Source organism: Arachis ipaensis, chromosome B1, assembly GCF_059453495.1.
Source record: "Arachis ipaensis isolate K30076 ecotype BB chromosome B1, ASM5945349v1, whole genome shotgun sequence".
Taxonomy (NCBI): Eukaryota; Viridiplantae; Streptophyta; class Magnoliopsida; order Fabales; family Fabaceae; genus Arachis; species Arachis ipaensis.
In genome coordinates this window covers 87,686,881-87,697,543 of record NC_142436.1, presented here as the reverse complement: position 1 = coordinate 87,697,543, position 10,663 = coordinate 87,686,881, and the positions used below count along the sequence as shown (strand labels likewise).

At 39.7% G+C, this 10,663-nt stretch overlaps 1 pseudogene; it reads left to right on the top strand.

The window, feature by feature from the left end:
- Positions 1-529: 529 nt before the first annotated feature.
- Positions 530-2,216, top strand: LOC148577365 (uncharacterized; annotated as a pseudogene).
- Positions 2,217-10,663: the final 8,447 nt, after the last annotated feature.

Genomic DNA, 10,663 nt, shown 5'->3' with positions numbered 1-10,663 from the left:
TTTGTTAAATCAGAGGAGCAATTAGCAGATATTTTTACAAAACCATTAGCTGAGGATAGATTCTGCATGCTTAGGACTTGTCTAGGAATTTTGAGTTATGATTCCTTATTTGAAAAGTGCTAATGTATTTGCTGGAGCTTTTTGTCTCATAAACAGGTATGAGACAATTCTGGGCAGATGATGAATGTTTCCTTCAAGTCAGCGTGTTCTGGGCTTATTGCTAGTGAAAAATCAACCTGGGCCAACCTCAATTCAGATATGGGTAGTCCTATGTGATTCATTAATTCAAACCACATCTGGGCCCAATATGAATGTTACATTCTTGCTTGCTTATTTTTTAACTGTGTGTTTTAAGTTTCTTCAATTTTTTGTGGCCCGTAAAGTTTTCTTTTTTTTCTTTTTTTGGCTAACTTAATTTTTGACTTTAGTCCAAAAGGAGGTTCAATTTAATTCTGATTGCCTTTCAAAAGTTAAAATTAGTTTCCTGTTTTAATTTAAAAATCAAATAAAATCTTTCTTTTATGAGGTCATGTCTTGTCAAATCTTTTCAAAGGGTGATGCAGTTGTATGGTTTTGGAAATTTGCTTTTGGGTACGGTTACCAACACTCCCTCTCTTCCCTCCATAACTCCTCATCTATCCCTTCGGTTCTCGCCACTACCCATATCACTCTCTTTCTTCTTAAATCAAAACCACCAAATGAGGAAGAAAACCATTGCTCACAAACCTCCTCGTGAAAAGCTGTATAAACTTCCATCCAAACCTTCCACTCGCTCACAAGACAAAACCTTCACTCCATCTCCTTCTCCTCCTACCTCGCCTCCTTGCTGTAACCCCATGGCTCGAACAAAGAACACTCCACGGTTCCCTGCCTCTGCCAAGCCAACGCCACCGCCGAAAGTCACACCATCTAAGCCAGGGTCATCGAAACCGAGTTCATCCAAAGGGAAGCGACCTGTAGCACCAGAACCTCCACTTGAGTCCACACAACCAAAGTCTAGGTCTGTTCCATCACGTTCACAAAGAGGTAAAACTCGAGTTCCTCTCACATCTGTTAGAGAACCAGACATTGATCCTTTTGCTCACAAATCACACTATATGACATCTCACTCAGACTTTAACCCCCATCGTTTCAAATCTGCCATGAACCATGATTTCTATGAGGGAGTGATTCAGTATCGTACTATATGTCCATCTTTTCTGGCTGATTTACCTGATTTGAAAAAGAAAGGTTTTCCTTTTGTTGAAAATTTAGAATTTTTAGACTGGAATCACCTTTTCAAAATCAAAAAACCTGTATATCCTCAGTTGGTCAAAGAATTTTATGCAAACTTGACTTACCATGAAGGAAGTGTGCATTCGTATGTTAAGGGCCGAGACATTTTTCTAAATAATGAAACTATCAGTGATGCCTTGAAGTATACTGATGTTGGGCCTTGTGCCTACACTTCGGTTAAGTGGGATGAAGGTGTTGGAATTTCTTATCATGATGCATTGGCTCACATCTGTGAACATGTTTCTCTAATTGATGGTATTACACACACTCACAAAGCCCTAGGGTATGAGCGTGCTCAATTGCACTAAATGGTCAATCATATTATTCTGCCTCAAAGTGGCTCATATCAAAGGGTTTCCTACACTGATACTCTTGTTTTATATGCCCTACTCACCAAAACTGAAATTTCATTTGCATACTTGATAGTTAGATATATGTTTGACTCTGTTAGGAGTGAAAAGAACAAAGCACTCCCTTATGGCATGTTTCTAACTTGCATATTTGAGCATTTTGGTGTTGACTTGACCAATGAGAAATATGAAAATAGACATTCATACCTAAAGGGGGGTGGTTCAGTGAAACAGAACAAAGGACCCACTAGATCTGAAAGAGTCGTCCTAGATGATGAAGATGAGGACTTTGTCCCTGAGGATTCTACTGCTCCTTCCACTGAGGGTACTTCCATCTCCACTGGGAAGAAATCCACTCTGCTGAATGTGGTCAGGGATGTTGCTCAAGAGTTTGTCTCCCAATCGAATCACTTAATTGAATTGAGCAAAGAGAAAAGGAAGCTGGCTAGCAAGCATGAGAACTTCTTGAAGAAATCAAGGGATAGGGTGGCTGTACTGATGACTTTCATGGACAACCTTCAAAATGATGAAGACATTGCCACGGATGTTGAAGAGGAAGCTGCTTCGGAGGGGAATGGTTCTGATGCCTAGAATTTATCTCATAAAAACTGTTGTTGCTGCTCTCTTTTTGTCTTATGAATTCTGCTCTTTTAGTACTTTTGAACTGTTTCTTTTTGGATGACTGTAATAACTCTGGATATTACTGCACCTTTGGTAGTTTAGTTAGTATTTTGGACTGGGCACTAACCTTTCTTGCAGGGTTTATAGTGATGTTTTTGTTGATCTTGCCAGTCGTCCACCCTTGATGACAAAAGGTGGAGTAATAGTAGGATAAGCATATTTTGGGGATAAGCATACTTTGGCATTGATGCAGCCATCAATTTTTCTTTTGAAATTTTTGTCAAATTGCTGCACTAAAATTTAATTCTACATGCTGAATACTGATGCTGATAATATTAGCTTGATATTGGGCTGATTATGTGATGTTGCTCATTTGATATTCCCCGTACAAGATAAATTGTGCATAGCTCTTCATTATGCTCTCTTTAAGAACAATGTGAAACAGGAACAAAGAGGAAAGCATAAATCCAGGGGGAGCAATTTTTGAAAAGGAAAGGGGGAGCAACATAAAAGCAAATGACAAAAATCAAAGGGAGTTTCTAAACCTTACTCAAACTCATTTACTTCCTTTTTGATAATTTGCTTAAATCATGTTTGTCATCAAGCGGGAGATTGTTGAGTTAAGAAATTAACTAAATTAATTAGTGATGACAAACATTATTTTTGGCAAAATAAATAATTAGAGTTGTTCAAATTAATAAGTATATGTTGCTAATTATTTATTATATGTTGCAGGCCAAAATCTGATTTACAGTCCAACTTGAATGGAAAATCAAACAAGGCAAATGGGCTAAATGGTAAGTGTGAATAAAGACAAGCCCAAGTCATTCATTTCAAACAAAATTCATCAAAGAAGCATAGCAAAGCACCAACGGGCTGAAGTAGAGAAGAACCCGATCCAAGCCTGAAATTGCTTTTCAATTTCCCACGATCTTGCTCCAACCAAAGCAACGTTCCTCTCCTCTCTAATCAAGTCACATCAAGACTTCAGAAAAGTAAGAAAGAGAATGAGAAGAAAAGCTTCCTCCATAAGCCAGTAACCAAAGAAGCAAGAAAGAGAAAATCTAAGCTTGAAGCACAGAAGCTAAAACAGAAAATCTAATCCAAATCAAGCTTAGGTTAAAGGTAATCCATCTCATCTTGCATGCATCAGATCTTCATCCCTTCTTCCCAACTCTCTGCTCTATCCGAAAATGGCATTCAAGGGAAAGTTGATATCTGTTCTTCACTGCTACAAATCCACGGTCACAATAGATTCTTGGGGACCAAGTTGCATCTCTATGGTTCAGATTTGGTTGACCATTGGAAAACAATTTCTGTTACTCCTTCATGGCTTTCGGTCAAGTTGGAAAAGTCAGAGGCAAAGGTTCTACTTTGATGTTTGAGAAGAAAAAGTGAGCTTGTGGGTTGGTGAAGCTCAAGGCTCAAGGTGTTGACCTTGGAAGAAGAACTCAGCCACATGCAAGGAGATAAAAAGAGGTTTGCTGTTCATTCACAAACCAAGGAGAGAAAACCAGTGAATAGAGGTTTTGTACTGAAAGAGCACTTTGAAGAAGTTCAACTAACTGGACAGTGTAACTTAATCAAAGGTGCATTCCACCAGTATGAAGAACTAAATCAGAGGCTTGCTAATCTGGTTTTTCGCATAGCACAGAGGCTGTTGATGAAGTCAATCTCCTTCATGTTTTACTGATTGTAATGTACTTTTCTAAGTTTATCTTTCTGTAATTTCTTGTGAGAAAAGGCATTGTGAGAAAGCTCAAGTAAAAGCCATGAATGGAAAAAGGCTGAGTGATACAGTTGAGAGAAAAGCCTAGAGTTATTTTCAGATTTCTTTAGGTGTGTTTATGTCTTGTATCTTGTACCTGTGAGGTATCCCTTTCTTAGTTGGGTTAGCACTAAGAGGTATAGTTAGGTATTAGCATAGCCAATGTCAAGTTAGGTTAGAACTTGAGTGTGAAAGGATTGGTTCAATCCTGTGTTATTGGTGTATGTAATACTGTTAACTATAGTGAAATTCTTCCATAGTTGTGGAGGAGACTGGATGTAGGTTGCATAGCACAAGGCAAATGAACCAGGATACTTGTTGGTGTTAGCTTTTCTCTTCTCTGCTGTGTTTTATTTTCTGATATTCATGAGACAAAAATAAATTGTCTCATAAATTTCCGCTGCTGAGTTCAAACAGAATCAAAATTGCAAACTTGTTTAAAAGGGTAATAACAGCAACTAAAAGGAAGGCATAGATTCAACCCCCCTTCTCTAAGCCTACCACAACCTTCACAAAGTATGAACTATTATATATTTCTGGAAAGCCCTGGATGTCTACTTTCCAACGCAACTGGAAGCACGCCATTTGGAGTTCTGTAGCTCCAGAAAATCCAATTTGAGTGAAGGGAGGTCAGAATCCAACAGCATCAGCAGTCCTTCTTCAACCTCTGAATCTGATTTTTGCTCAAGTCCCTCAATTTCAGCCAGAAAATACCTGAAATCACAAAAAAACACACAAACTCATAGTAAAGTCCAGAAATGTGAATTTAACATAAAAACTAATAAAAACATCCCTAAAAGTAACTAGATCCTACTAAAAACAATGCCAAAAAGCGTATAAATTATCCGCTCATAACAACACCAAACTTAAATTGTTGCTTGTCCCCAAGCAACTGAAAATCAAATAGGATAAAAAGAAGAGAATATACTATAAATTCCAAAATATCAATGAAACATAACTCCAATCAGATGAGCAGGACTTGTAGCTTTTTGCCTCTTGAATAGTTTTGGCATCTCACTTTATCCATTGAAGTTCAGAATGATTGGCATCTATAGGAACTTAGAATTCAGATAGTGTTATTGATTTTCCTAGTTCAGTATGTTGATTCTTGAACACAGCTACTTTATGAGTCTTGGCCGTGGCCCTAAGCACTTTATTTTCCAGTATTACCACCGGATACATACATGCCACAGACACATAACTGGGTGAACCTTTTCAGATTGTGACTCAGCCTTGCTAAGGTCCCCAATTAGAGGTGTCCAGGGTTCTTAAGCACACTCTTTTTTTGCTTTGGACCTTGACTTTAACCGCTCAGTCTCAAGTTTTCACTTGACACCTTCACGCCACAAGCACATGGTTAGGGACAGCTTGGTTTAGCCGCTTAGGCCAGGATTTTATTCCTTTAGGCCCTCCTATCCACTGATGCTCAAAGCCTTGGATCCTTTTTATTTACCCTTGCCTTTTGGTTTTAAGGGCTATTGGCTTTTTGCTCATGCCTTTTGGTTTAAAGAGCTTTTGGCTTTTTCTGCTTGCTTTTTCTTTTTCTTTTTCTTTTTTTTTTCGCATTTTTTTTCTGCAAGCTTTTGTATTCACTGCTTTTTCTTGCTTCAAGAATCATTTTTATGATTTTTCAGATTATCAAATAACATTTCTCCTTTTTCCTTATTCTTCAAGAGCCAACATATTTAACATTCATTAAACATCAACTTCAAAAGACATATGCACTGTTCAAGCATTCATTCAGAAAACAAAAAGTATTGTCACCACATCAAAATAATTAAACTAAGTTCAAGGATAAATTCGAAACTCATGTACTTCTTGTTCTGTTGAATTAAAAAATATTTTTCATTTAAGAGAGGTGATGGATTCATAGGACATTCACAACTTTAAGACAAAGTTACTAAATACTAATGATCATGTAATAAGACACTAACATAGATAAGAACTTAACATAAAGAAAACGAAAAAACAAAAAATTTGAGAACAAGGAATGAGTCCACCTTAGTGATGGTGGCGTTTCCTTCTTGAGGACCCAACGATGTCCTTGAGCTCTTATATGTCTCTTCCTTGTCTTTGTTGCTCCTCCCTCATTGCTCTTTGATCTTCTGTAATTTCATGGAGGATGATGGAGTGATCTTGATGTTCGACCCTTTATTGTCCCATGTTAGAACTTAATTCTCCTAGGGAGATGTTGATTTGCTCCCAAAAATTCTGTGGAGGAAAGTGCATCCCTTGAGGCATCTCAGGGATTTCTTGGTGATGAGCTTCTTCATGCGTCCCTTGAGGTCCATGAATAGGGTCTCTTGTTGGCTCCATCCTTTTCTTAGTGATGGGCTTGTCCTCATCAATGAGGATATCTCCCTCTATGTCAATCCCAGCCGAGTTGCATAGATGGCAAATGAGGTGAGGAAAGGCTAACCTTGCCATAGTGGAGGACTTGTCAGCCAACTTGTAGAGTTCTTGAGGTATAATCTCATGAACTTCCACCTCTTCTCCAATCATGATGCTATAGATCATGATGGCCCGGTCTATAGTAACTTCAGACCGGTTGCTAGTGGGAATGATTGAGCGTTGAATGAACTCCAACCATCCTCTAGCTACAGGCTTAAGGTCCAGTCTTCTCAGTTGAACCGGTTTGCCTTTTGAGTCAATCATCCATTGAGCTCCTTCCACACGTATGTCCATGAAGACTTGGTCCAACCTTTGATCAAAGTTGACTCTCCTTGTGTAAGGACGTGCGTTCTCTTCCATCATTGGCAAGTTGAACGCCAACCTCACATTTTTCGGACTAAAATCTAAGTATTTCCCCCAAACCATGGTGAGATATTTCTTTGGGTTCGGGTTCTTACTTTGATCATGGTTCCTAGTGATCCATGCATTAGCATAGAACTCTTGAACCATTAGAATTCCGACTTGTTGGATGGGGTTTGTTGGAACTTCCCAACCTCTTCTTTGGATCTCATGTCGGATCTACGGATAATCATTTTTCTTGAGTTTGAAAGGGACCTCAGGGATCACCTTCTTCTTGGCCACAACATCATAGAAGTGGTCTTGATGGGCTTTGGAGATAAATCTTTCCATCTCCCATGACTCAGAGGTGGAAGCTTTTGTCTTCCCTTTCTCTTTTCTAGAGGATTCTCCGGTCTTAGGTGCCATCAATGGTAATGGAAAAACAAAAAGCTTATGCTTTTACCACACCAAACTTAGAATATTGCTAGCCCTCAAGCAAGAGAAGAAAGAAAAGATGAAGAAGAAGAAGATATGGAAGAGAGGGAGAGATGGTTGTGTTTCGGCCAAGAAGGGGATGAGAGGGTAGTGTTGTGTGAGAATGAAGAAGAATGGAGAGGTTTATATAGTAGAGGGAGAGGGGTTAAGGTTCGGCCATATGGGGTGGGTTTGGGTGGGAAAGTGATTTTGAATTTTGAAGGTAGGTGGGGTTTATGAGGTAGGTTTATGGGGAAGAGCGGATGGATGTGAGTGGTGAATGGGTAATAGGGAAGAGAGAGATTGAGGTGATCGGTGAAGGGTTTTGGGGAAAGGTGTTTATTGGGAAGAGAGGATGAATTAGAAGAGGGGAGAGTATGAGTGGAGGTAGGTGGGGATCTTGTGGGGTCCACAGATGCTGAGATGATCCTGTGGGGTCCACAGATCCTGAGGTGTCAAGGATTTACATCCCTGCACCATTGAGGCATGTAAAATGCCTTTGCATGCAATTCTGGCGTTTAAACGACGAATTGATGCTTGTTCTTGGCGTTCAACGCCCAGATGCAGCATGTTTCTGGCGTTCAGTGCCAGCTTTCCTCAGTGTGCATTCCTGGCGTCTGAACGCCAGGATGCTGCTTGTTTCTGGCATTCAACGCCAGATCCATGCTCTGTTCTAGCGTTGAACGCCAGCCAGATGCTCCTTACTGGCGTTTAAACGCCTGTAAGCCCTTCCTCCAGGGTGTGATTTTTCTTCTGCTGTTTTTGATTCTTTTTTTAATTTTTCTATTTATGTTGTGACTCTACATGATCATGAACCTAATAAAACATGAAAGAACAATAAGAATGAAAATAAAATTAGATAAATAAAAATTGGGTTGCCTCCCAACAAGCGCTTCTTTAATGTCAATAGCTTGACAGTGAGCTCTCATGGAGCCTCACAGATGTTCAGAGCATTGTTGAGACTTCCCAACACCAAACTTAGAGTTTGGATATGGGAGTTCAACACCAAACTTAGAATTTGGTTGTGGCCTATCACACCAAACTTAGAGTTTGACTGTGGGGGCTCTGGTTGACTATGCAGTGAGAGAAGCTTTTCATGCTTCCTCTCCATGGTTACGGAGAGAGATCCTTGAGTTTTAAACACAAGGTTGTCCTCATTTAGTTGAAGGATCAATTCTCCTCTGTCCACATCAATCACATCTCTTGCTGTGGCTAGGAAGGGTCTTCCAAGGATGATGGATTCATCCTCATCCTTTCCAGTGTCTAGGATTATGAAATCAGCAGGGATGTAAAGGCCTTCAACCTTTACTAGCATGTCCTCTACTTGTCCATAAGCCTCTTTTCTTGAGTTGTCTGCCATCTCTAATGAGATTCTAGCAGCTTGTACCTCAAAGATTCCCAGTTTCTCCATTACAGAGAGTGGCATGAGGTTTATTCCTGACCCAAGGTCACATAGAGCCTTCTCAAAGGTCATGGTGCCTATGGTACAAGGTATTAGGAACTTTCCAGGATCCTGTTTCTTTTGAGGCAATCTCAGTTGATCCAATGCATTTAGTTCATTGGTGAACAGGGGAGGTTCATCTCCCCAAGTCTCATTACCAAATAAATTGGCATTCAGCTTCATGATTGCACCAAGGAACTTGGCAACTTGCTCTTCAGTAACATCTTCATTCTCTTCAGAAGAGGAATACTCATCAGAGCCCATGAATGGCATAAGGAGGTTTAATGGAATCTTTATGGTCTCCAGATGAGCCTCAGATTCTTTTGATTCCTCAAAGGGAAACTCCTTGTTGATCACTGAACGTCCCAGGAGGTCTTTCTCCTTGGGATTCACGTCCTCCCCTTCCTCCTTGGATTCGGCCATGATGGTTATATCAATGGCCTTGTAATCTCTCTTTGGATTCTCTTCTGTATTGCTTGGGAGAGCACTAGGAGGGATTTCAGTGATCTTCTTACTCAGGTGGCCCACTTGTGCCACCAAATTTCTAATGGATGACCTTGTTTCATTCATGAAACTCAAAGTGGCCTTAGATAGATCAAAGACTAAATTTGCTAAGCTAGATGGATTCTGCTCAGAATTCTCTGTCTGTTGCTGAGTGGATGATGGAAAAGGTTTACTATTGTTAAACCTGTTTCTTCCACCATTATTAAAGCCTTGTTGAGGCTTTTGTTGATCCTTCCATGAGAAATTTGAGTGATTTCTCCATGAGGGGTTATAGATGTTTCCATAAGGTTCACCCATATAATTTACCTCTGCTATTGCAGGGTTCTCAGGATCATAAGCTTCTTCTTCAGAAGATGCTCCTTGAGTACTGTTGGATACAGCTTGCATTCCATTTAGACTCTGAGAAATCATATTGACTTGCTGAGTCAATATTTTATTTTGAGCCAATATGGCATTCAGAGTGTCAATTTTAAGAACTCCCTTCTTCTGAGGCGTTCCATTACTCACAGGATTCCTCTCAGAAGTGTACATGAACTAGTTATTAGCAACCATGTCAATGAGTTCTTGAGCTTCTGTAGGCATTTTCTTTAGGTGAATGGATCCTCCTGCAGAAGTATCCAATGACATCTTAGCTAATTCAGACAGACCATGATAGAATATATCCAGGATGGTCCATTCTGAAAGCATGTCAGAAGGACACTTTTTGGTCAGTTGCTTGTATCTCTCCCAAGCTTCATAGAGGGATTCACCTTCTTTCTGTCTGAAGGTTTGAACATCCACTCTAAGATTACTCAGCTTTTGAGGAGGAAAGAACTTGGCTAAGAAAGCCGTGACCAGCTTATCCCAAGAGTTCAGGCTATCTTTGGGTTGAGAGTCCAACCATATTCTAGCTCTGTCTCTTATAGTAAAAGGGAAAAGCATGAGCCTGTAGACTTCAGGATCTACTCCATTAGTCTTAACAGTATCACATATCTGCAAGAATTCAATTAAGAACTGAAAAGGATCTTCAGATGGAAGTCTATGAAACTTGCAGTTCTGCTGCATCAGAGAAACTAATTGAGGTTTCAGCTCAAAGTTGTTTGCTCCAATGGCAGGAATGGAGATGCTTCTTCCATGTAAATTGGAATTAGGTGCAGTAAAGTCACCAAGCATCCTCCTTTTATTATTATTATTTTCGGCTGCCATCTCCTCTTCCTTTTCGAAAATTTCTGTAAGGTTGTCTCTGGATTGTTGTAATTTAGCTTCTCTTAGTTTCCTCTTCAGAGTCCTTTCAGGTTCAGGGTCTGCTTCAACAAGAATGTTCTTGTCCTTGCTCCTACTCATGTGAAAAAGAAGAGGACTAAAGATACCGGGGATCCTCTTTACCACAGTATAGAGCTTCCCTTGTGTGAGTAGAAGAAAAGAAGAATAAGAATGAAGAAGAGAAGAATTCGAACTCAGAAGAGAAGAAAGAGTTCGAATTTTTGGGTGAGAAAAAGTGTTAGTAGATGAATAAATAAA